This window comes from Lotus japonicus, chromosome 4 (genome assembly GCF_012489685.1).
Source record: "Lotus japonicus ecotype B-129 chromosome 4, LjGifu_v1.2".
Lineage (NCBI taxonomy): Eukaryota > Viridiplantae > Streptophyta > Magnoliopsida > Fabales > Fabaceae > Lotus > Lotus japonicus.
In genome coordinates, this window is record NC_080044.1 from 37,608,409 (window position 1) to 37,618,399 (window position 9,991).

Genomic DNA, 9,991 nt, shown 5'->3' on the forward strand with positions numbered 1-9,991 from the left:
TTTCGTTACAATTCTCCAGTTGTAGTAAGTTGTACTTGAGCTCTACGAACTTATATCTCATACAATGGATTAATAACATCGATATTAAATTTACGTCCTCTCAAAAGCTATATGTTGACGTCTTTATCCTTTTGTCCTACCCTAACACCAACATTTAGTTGAGCTCTACGAACTTGCATCACACTCGGTGGAGGAATATCATGAGCTTAAACTTATTGTGGTACAACAAGACACTTTTTGTCGTTAGAAAGGAAGTTCTGCACTCAAACGCTATATGTTGGCCTCATTCTCCTTCGGTTCTACTGTCCTTACAATTCTCCATTTATAGTTAGTTTTAGTTGAGCTCTACGAACTCATATGACATACAATGGATTAATAACATCGATTTTAAATTTATGTCCTCTCAAAAGCTATATGTTCGCCTCTTTATCCTTTTGTCCTACCCTAACACCAACATTTAGTTGAGCTCCACGAACTTGCATCACATTCGGTGGAGGAATATCATGAGCTTAAACTTATAGTGGTACAACAAGACACTTTTTGTCGTTAGAAAGGAAGTTCTCCACTCAAACGCTATATGTTAGCCTCATTCTCCTTTGGTTCTACTGTACTTATTTCGTTACAATTCTCCATTTATAGTTAGTTTTAGTTGAGCTCTACGAACTCATATCACATACAATGGATTAATAACATCGATATTAAATTTACTTCCTCTCAAAAGCTATTGGTTGGCCTCTTTATCCTTTTGTCCTACCCTAACACCAACATTTAGGTGAGCTCTACGAACTTGCATCACATTCGGTTGAGGAATATCATGAGCTTAAACTTATTGTGGTACAACAAGACATTTTTTGTCGTTAGAAAGGAAGTTCTCCACTCAAACGCTATGTTGGCCTCATTCTCCTTTGGTTCTACTGTACTTATTTCGTTTCAATTCTCCATTTATAGTTAGTTTTAGTTGAGCTCTACGAACTCATATGACATACAATGGATTAATAACATCGATTTTAAATTTATGTCATCTCAAAAGCTATATGTTGGCCTCTTTATCCTTTTGTCCTACCCTAAACCCTAAACACCCATATTTAGTTGAGCTCTACGAACTTGCATCACATTCGGTGGAGGAATATCATGAGCTTAAACTTATTGTGGTACAACAAGACACTTTTTGTTGTTAGAAAGGAAGTTCTCCACTCAAACGCTATATGTTAGCCTCATTCTCCTTTGGTTCTACTGTACTTATTTCGTTACAATTCTCCATTTATAGTTAGTTTTAGTTGAGCTCTACGAACTCATATCACATACAATGGATTAATAACATCGATATTAAATTTACTTCCTCTCAAAAGCTATTTGTTGGCCTCTTTATCCTTTTGTCCTACCCTAACACTAACATTTAGTTGAGCTCTACGAACTTGCATCACATTCGGTGGAGGAATATCATGAGCTTAAACTTATTGTGGTACAACAAGACACTTTTTGTCGTTAGAAAGGAATTTCTCCACTCAAAAACTATATGTTGGCCTCGTTCTCCTTGAGTTCTACTGTTCTTATTTCGTTACAATTCTCCAGTTGTAGTAAGTTTTACTTGAGCTCTACGAACTTATATCTCATACAATGGATTAATAACATCGATATTAAATTTACGTCCTCTCAAAAGCTATATGTTGACGTCTTTATCCTTTTGTCCTACCCTCACACCAACATTTAGTTGAGCTCAACGAACTTGCATCACACTCGGTGGAGGAATATCATGAGCTTAAACTTATTGTGGTACAACAAGACACTTTTTGTCGTTAGAAAGGAAGTTCTGCACTCAAACGCTATATGTTGGCCTCATTCTCCTTCGGTTCTACTGTCCTTACAATTCTCCATTTATAGTTAGTTTTAGTTGAGCTCTACGAACTCATATGACATACAATGGATTAATAACATCGATTTTAAATTTATGTCCTCTCAAAAGCTATATGTTCGCCTCTTTATCCTTTTGTCCTACCCTAACACCAACATTTAGTTGAGCTCCACGAACTTGCATCACATTCGGTGGAGGAATATCATGAGCTTAAACTTATAGTGGTACAACAAGACACTTTTTGTCGTTAGAAAGGAAGTTCTCCACTCAAACGCTATATGTTAGCCTCATTCTCCTTTGGTTCTACTGTACTTATTTCGTTACAATTCTCCATTTATAGTTAGTTTTAGTTGAGCTCTACGAACTCATATCACATACAATGGATTAATAACATCGATATTAAATTTACTTCCTCTCAAAAGCTATTGGTTGGCCTCTTTATCCTTTTGTCCTACCCTAACTCCAACATTTAGGTGAGCTCTACGAACTTGCATCACATTCGGTTGAGGAATATCATGAGCTTAAACTTATTGTGGTACAACAAGACATTTTTTGTCGTTAGAAAGGAAGTTCTCCACTCAAACGCTATGTTGGCCTCATTCTCCTTTGGTTCTACTGTACTTATTTCGTTTCAATTCTCCATTTATAGTTAGTTTTAGTTGAGCTCTACGAACTCATATGACATACAATGGATTAATAACATCGATTTTAAATTTATGTCATCTCAAAAGCTATATGTTGGCCTCTTTATCCTTTTGTCCTACCCTAAACCCTAAACCCTAAACCCTAAACACCCATATTTAGTTGAGCTCTACGAACTTGCATCACATTCGGTGGAGGAATATCATGAGCTTAAACTTATTGTGGTACAACAAGACACTTTTTGTTGTTAGAAAGGAAGTTCTCCACTCAAACGCTATATGTTAGCCTCATTCTCCTTTGGTTCTTTTGTACTTATTTCGTTACAATTCTCCATTTATAGTTAGTTTTAGTTGAGCTCTACGAACTCATATCACATACAATGGATTAATAACATCGATATTAAATTTACTTCCTCTCAAAAGCTATTTGTTGGCCTCTTTATCCTTTTGTCCTACCCTAACACTAACATTTAGTTGAGCTCTACGAACTTGCATCACATTCGGTGGAGGAATATCATGAGCTTAAACTTATTGTGGTACAACAAGACACTTTTTGTCGTTAGAAAGGAATTTCTCCACTCAAAAACTATATGTTGGCCTCGTTCTCCTTGAGTTCTACTGTTCTTATTTCGTTACAATTCTCCAGTTGTAGTAAGTTTTACTTGAGCTCTACGAACTTATATCTCATACAATGGATTAATAACATCGATATTAAATTTACGTCCTCTCAAAAGCTATATGTTGACGTCTTTATCCTTTTGTCCTACCCTCACACCAACATTTAGTTGAGCTCAACGAACTTGCATCACACTCGGTGGAGGAATATCATGAGCTTAAACTTATTGTGGTACAACAAGACACTTTTTGTCGTTAGAAAGGAAGTTCTGCACTCAAACGCTATATGTTGGCCTCATTCTCCTTCGGTTCTACTGTCCTTACAATTCTCCATTTATAGTTAGTTTTAGTTGAGCTCTACGAACTCATATGACATACAATGGATTAATAACATCGATTTTAAATTTATGTCCTCTCAAAAGCTATATGTTCGCCTCTTTATCCTTTTGTCCTACCCTAACACCAACATTTAGTTGAGCTCCACGAACTTGCATCACATTCGGTGGAGGAATATCATGAGCTTAAACTTATAGTGGTACAACAAGACACTTTTTGTCGTTAGAAAGGAAGTTCTCCACTCAAACGCTATATGTTAGCCTCATTCTCCTTTGGTTCTACTGTACTTATTTCGTTACAATTCTCCATTTATAGTTAGTTTTAGTTGAGCTCTACGAACTCATATCACATACAATGGATTAATAACATCGATATTAAATTTACTTCCTCTCAAAAGCTATTGGTTGGCCTCTTTATCCTTTTGTCCTACCCTAACACCAACATTTAGGTGAGCTCTACGAACTTGCATCACATTCGGTTGAGGAATATCATGAGCTTAAACTTATTGTGGTACAACAAGACATTTTTTGTCGTTAGAAAGGAAGTTCTCCACTCAAACGCTATGTTGGCCTCATTCTCCTTTGGTTCTACTGTACTTATTTCGTTTCAATTCTCCATTTATAGTTAGTTTTAGTTGAGCTCTACGAACTCATATGACATACAATGGATTAATAACATCGATTTTAAATTTATGTCATCTCAAAAGCTATATGTTGGCCTCTTTATCCTTTTGTCCTACCCTAAACCCTAAACCCTAAACCCTAAACACCCATATTTAGTTGAGCTCTACGAAATTGCATCACATTCGGTGGAGGAATATCATGAGCTTAAACTTATTGTGGTACAACAAGACACTTTTTGTTGTTAGAAAGGAAGTTCTCCACTCAAACGCTATATGTTAGCCTCATTCTCCTTTGGTTCTACTGTACTTATTTCGTTACAATTCTCCATTTATAGTTAGTTTTAGTTGAGCTCTACGAACTCATATCACATACAATGGATTAATAACATCGATATTAAATTTACTTCCTCTCAAAAGCTATTTGTTGGCCTCTTTATCCTTTTGTCCTACCCTAACACTAACATTTAGTTGAGCTCTACGAACTTGCATCACATTCGGTGGAGGAATATCATGAGCTTAAACTTATTGTGGTACAACAAGACACTTTTTGTCGTTAGAAAGGAATTTCTCCACTCAAAAACTATATGTTGGCCTCGTTCTCCTTGAGTTCTACTGTTCTTATTTCGTTACAATTCTCCAGTTGTAGTAAGTTTTACTTGAGCTCTACGAACTTATATCTCATACAATGGATTAATAACATCGATATTAAATTTACGTCCTCTCAAAAGCTATATGTTGACGTCTTTATCCTTTTGTCCTACCCTAACACCAACATTTAGTTGAGCTCTACGAACTTGCATCACACTCGGTGGAGGAATATCATGATCTTAAACTTATTGTGGTACAACAAGACACTTTTTGTCGTTAGAAAGGAAGTTCTGCACTCAAACGCTATATGTTGGCCTCATTCTCCTTCGGTTCTACTGTCCTTACAATTCTCCATTTATAGTTAGTTTTAGTTGAGCTCTACGAACTCATATGACATACAATGGATTAATAACATCGATTTTAAATTTATGTCCTCTCAAAAGCTATATGTTCGCCTCTTTATCCTTTTGTCCTACCCTAACACCAACATTTAGTTGAGCTCCACGAACTTGCATCACATTCGGTGGAGGAATATCATGAGCTTAAACTTATAGTGGTACAACAAGACACTTTTTGTCGTTAGAAAGGAAGTTCTCCACTCAAACGCTATATGTTAGCCTCATTCTCCTTTGGTTCTACTGTACTTATTTCGTTACAATTCTCCATTTATAGTTAGTTTTAGTTGAGCTCTACGAACTCATATCACATACAATGGATTAATAACATCGATATTAAATTTACTTCCTCTCAAAAGCTATTGGTTGGCCTCTTTATCCTTTTGTCCTACCCTAACACCAACATTTAGGTGAGCTCTACGAACTTGCATCACATTCGGTTGAGGAATATCATGAGCTTAAACTTATTGTGGTACAACAAGACATTTTTTGTCGTTAGAAAGGAAGTTCTCCACTCAAACGCTATGTTGGCCTCATTCTCCTTTGGTTCTACTGTACTTATTTCGTTTCAATTCTCCATTTATAGTTAGTTTTAGTTGAGCTCTACGAACTCATATGACATACAATGGATTAATAACATCGATTTTAAATTTATGTCATCTCAAAAGCTATATGTTGGCCTCTTTATCCTTTTGTCCTACCCTAAACCCTAAACCCTAAACCCTAAACACCCATATTTAGTTGAGCTCTACGAACTTGCATCACATTCGGTGGAGGAATATCATGAGCTTAAACTTATTGTGGTACAACAAGACACTTTTTGTTGTTAGAAAGGAAGTTCTCCACTCAAACGCTATATGTTAGCCTCATTCTCCTTTGGTTCTACTGTACTTATTTCGTTACAATTCTCCATTTATAGTTAGTTTTAGTTGAGCTCTACGAACTCATATCACATACAATGGATTAATAACATCGATATTAAATTTACTTCCTCTCAAAAGCTATTTGTTGGCCTCTTTATCCTTTTGTCCTACTCTAACACTAACATTTAGTTGAGCTCTACGAACTTGCATCACATTCGGTGGAGGAATATCATGAGCTTAAACTTATTGTGGTACAACAAGACACTTTTTGTCGTTAGAAAGGAATTTCTCCACTCAAAAACTATATGTTGGCCTCGTTCTCCTTGAGTTCTACTGTTCTTATTTCGTTACAATTCTCCATTTGTAGTAAGTTTTACTTGAGCTCTACGAACTTATATCTCATACAATGGATTAATAACATCGATATTAAATTTACGTCCACTCAAAAGCTATATGTTGACGTCTTTATCATTTTGTCCTACCCTAACACCAACATTTAGTTGAGCTCTACGAACTTGCATCACACTCGGTGGAGGAATATCATGAGCCTAAACTTATTGTGGTACAACAAGACACTTTTTGTCGTTAGAAAGGAAGTTCTGCACTCAAACGCTATATGTTGGCCTCATTCTCCTTCGGTTCTACTGTCCTTACAATTCTCCATTTATAGTTAGTTTTCGTTGAGCTCTACGAACTCATATGACATACAATGGATTAATAACATCGATTTTAAATTTATGTCCTCTCAAAAGCTATATGTTCGCCTCTTTATCCTTTTGTCCTACCCTAACACCAACATTTAGTTGAGCTCCACGAAATTGCATCACATTCGGTGGAGGAATATCATGAGCTTAAACTTATAGTGGTACAACAAGACACTTTTTGTCATTAGAAAGGAAGTTCTCCACTCAAACGCTATATGTTAGCCTCATTCTCCTTTGGTTCTACTGTACTTATTTCGTTACAATTCTCCATTTATAGTTAGTTTTAGTTGAGCTCTACGAACTCATATCACATACAATGGATTAATAACATCGATATTAAATTTACTTCCTCTCAAAAGCTATTGGTTGGCCTCTTTATCCTTTTGTCCTACCCTAACACCAACATTTAGGTGAGCTCTACGAACTTGCATCACATTCGGTTGAGGAATATCATGAGCTTAAATTTATTGTGGTACAACAAGACATTTTTTGTCGTTAGAAAGGAAGTTCTCCACTCAAACGCTATGTTGGCCTCATTCTCCTTTGGTTCTACTGTACTTATTTCGTTACAATTCTCCATTTATAGTTAGTTTTAGTTGAGCTCTACGAACTCATATCACATACAATGGATTAATAACATCGATATTAAATTTACTTCCTCTCAAAAGCTATTGGTTGGCCTCTTTATCCTTTTGTCCTACCCTAACACCAACATTTAGGTGAGCTCTAAGAACTTGCATCACATTCGGTTGAGGAATATCATGAGCTTAAACTTATTGTGGTACAACAAGACATTTTTTGTCGTTAGAAAGGAAGTTCTGCACTCAAACGCTATATGTTGGCCTCATTCTCCTTCGGTTCTACTGTCCTTACAATTCTCCATTTATAGTTAGTTTTAGTTGAGCTCTACGAACTCATATGACATACAATGGATTAATAACATCGATTTTAAATTTATGTCCTCTCAAAAGCTATATGTTCGCCTCTTTATCCTTTTGTCCTACCCTAACACCAACATTTAGTTGAGCTCCACGAACTTGCATCACATTCGGTGGAGGAATATCATGAGCTTAAACTTATAGTGGTACAACAAGACACTTTTTGTCATTAGAAAGGAAGTTCTCCACTCAAACGCTATATGTTAGCCTCATTCTCCTTTGGTTCTACTGTACTTATTTCGTTACAATTCTCCATTTATAGTTAGTTTTAGTTGAGCTCTACGAACTCATATCACATACAATGGATTAATAACATCGATATTAAATTTACTTCCTCTCAAAAGCTATTGGTTGGCCTCTTTATCCTTTTGTCCTACCCTAACACCAACATTTAGGTGAGCTCTACGAACTTGCATCACATTCGGTTGAGGAATATCATGAGCTTAAACTTATTGTGGTACCACAAGACATTTTTTGTCGTTAGAAAGGAAGTTCTCCACTCAAACGCTATGTTGGCCTCATTCTCCTTTGGTTCTACTGTACTTATTTCGTTACAATTCTCCATTTATAGTTAGTTTTAGTTGAGCACTACGAACTCATATCACATACAATGGATTAATAACATCGATATTAAATTTACTTCCTCTCAAAAGCTATTGGTTGGCCTCTTTATCCTTTTGTCCTACCCTAACACCAACATTTAGGTGAGCTCTACGAACTTGCATCACATTCGGTTGAGGAATATCATGAGCTTAAACTTATTGTGGTACAACAAGACATTTTTTGTCGTTAGAAAGGAAGTTCTGCACTCAAACGCTATATGTTGGCCTCATTCTCCTTCGGTTCTACTGTCCTTACAATTCTCCATTTATAGTTAGTTTTAGTTGAGCTCTACGAACTCATATGACATACAATGGATTAATAACATCGATTTTAAATTAATGTCCTCTCCAAAGCTATATGTTCGCCTCTTTATCCTTTTGTCCTACCCTAACACCAACATTTAGTTGAGCTCCACGAACTTGCATCACATTCGGTGGAGGAATATCATGAGCTTAAACTTATTGTGGTACAACAAGACATTTTTTGTCGTTAGAAAGGAAGTTCTCCACTCAAACGCTATATGTTAGCCTCATTCTCCTTTGGTTCTACTGTACTTATTTCGTTACAATTCTCCATTTATAGTTAGTTTTAGTTGAGCTCTACGAACTCATATCACATACAATGGATTAATAACATCGATATTAAATTTACTTCCTCTCAAAAGCTATTGGTTGGCCTCTTTATCCTTTTGTCCTACCCTAACACCAACATTTAGGTGAGCTCTACGAACTTGCATCACATTCGGTTGAGGAATATCATGAGCTTAAACTTATTGTGGTACCACAAGACATTTTTTGTCGTTAGAAAGGAAGTTCTCCACTCAAACGCTATGTTGGCCTCATTCTCCTTTGGTTCTACTGTACTTATTTCGTTACAATTCTCCATTTATAGTTAGTTTTAGTTGAGCACTACGAACTCATATCACATACAATGGATTAATAACATCGATATTAAATTTACTTCCTCTCAAAAGCTATTGGTTGGCCTCTTTATCCTTTTGTCCTACCCTAACACCAACATTTAGGTGAGCTCTACGAACTTGCATCACATTCGGTTGAGGAATATCATGAGCTTAAACTTATTGTGGTACAACAAGACATTTTTTGTCGTTAGAAAGGAAGTTCTGCACTCAAACGCTATATGTTGGCCTCATTCTCCTTCGGTTCTACTGTCCTTACAATTCTCCATTTATAGTTAGTTTTAGTTGAGCTCTACGAACTCATATGACATACAATGGATTAATAACATCGATTTTAAATTAATGTCCTCTCAAAAGCTATATGTTCGCCTCTTTATCCTTTTGTCCTACCCTAACACCAACATTTAGTTGAGCTCCACGAACTTGCATCACATTCGGTGGAGGAATATCATGAGCTTAAACTTATTGTGGTACAACAAGACATTTTTTGTCGTTAGAAAGGAAGTTCTCCACTCAAACGCTATATGTTAGCCTCATTCTCCTTTGGTTCTACTGTACTTATTTCGTTACAATTCTCCATTTATAGTTAGTTTTAGTTGAGCTCTACGAACTCATATCACATACAATGAATTAATAACATCGATATTAAATTTACTTCCTCTCAAAAGCTATTGGTTGGCCTCTTTATCCTTTTGTCCTACCCTAACACCAACATTTAGGTGAGCTCTACGAACTTGCATCACATTCGGTTGAGGAATATCATGAGCTTAAACTTATTGTGGTACAACAAGACATTTTTTGTCGTTAGAAAGGAAGTTCTCCACACAAACGCTATGTTGGCCTCATTCTCCTTTGGTTCTACTGTACTTATTTCGTTTCAATTCTCCATTTATAGTTAGTTTTAGTTGAGCTCTA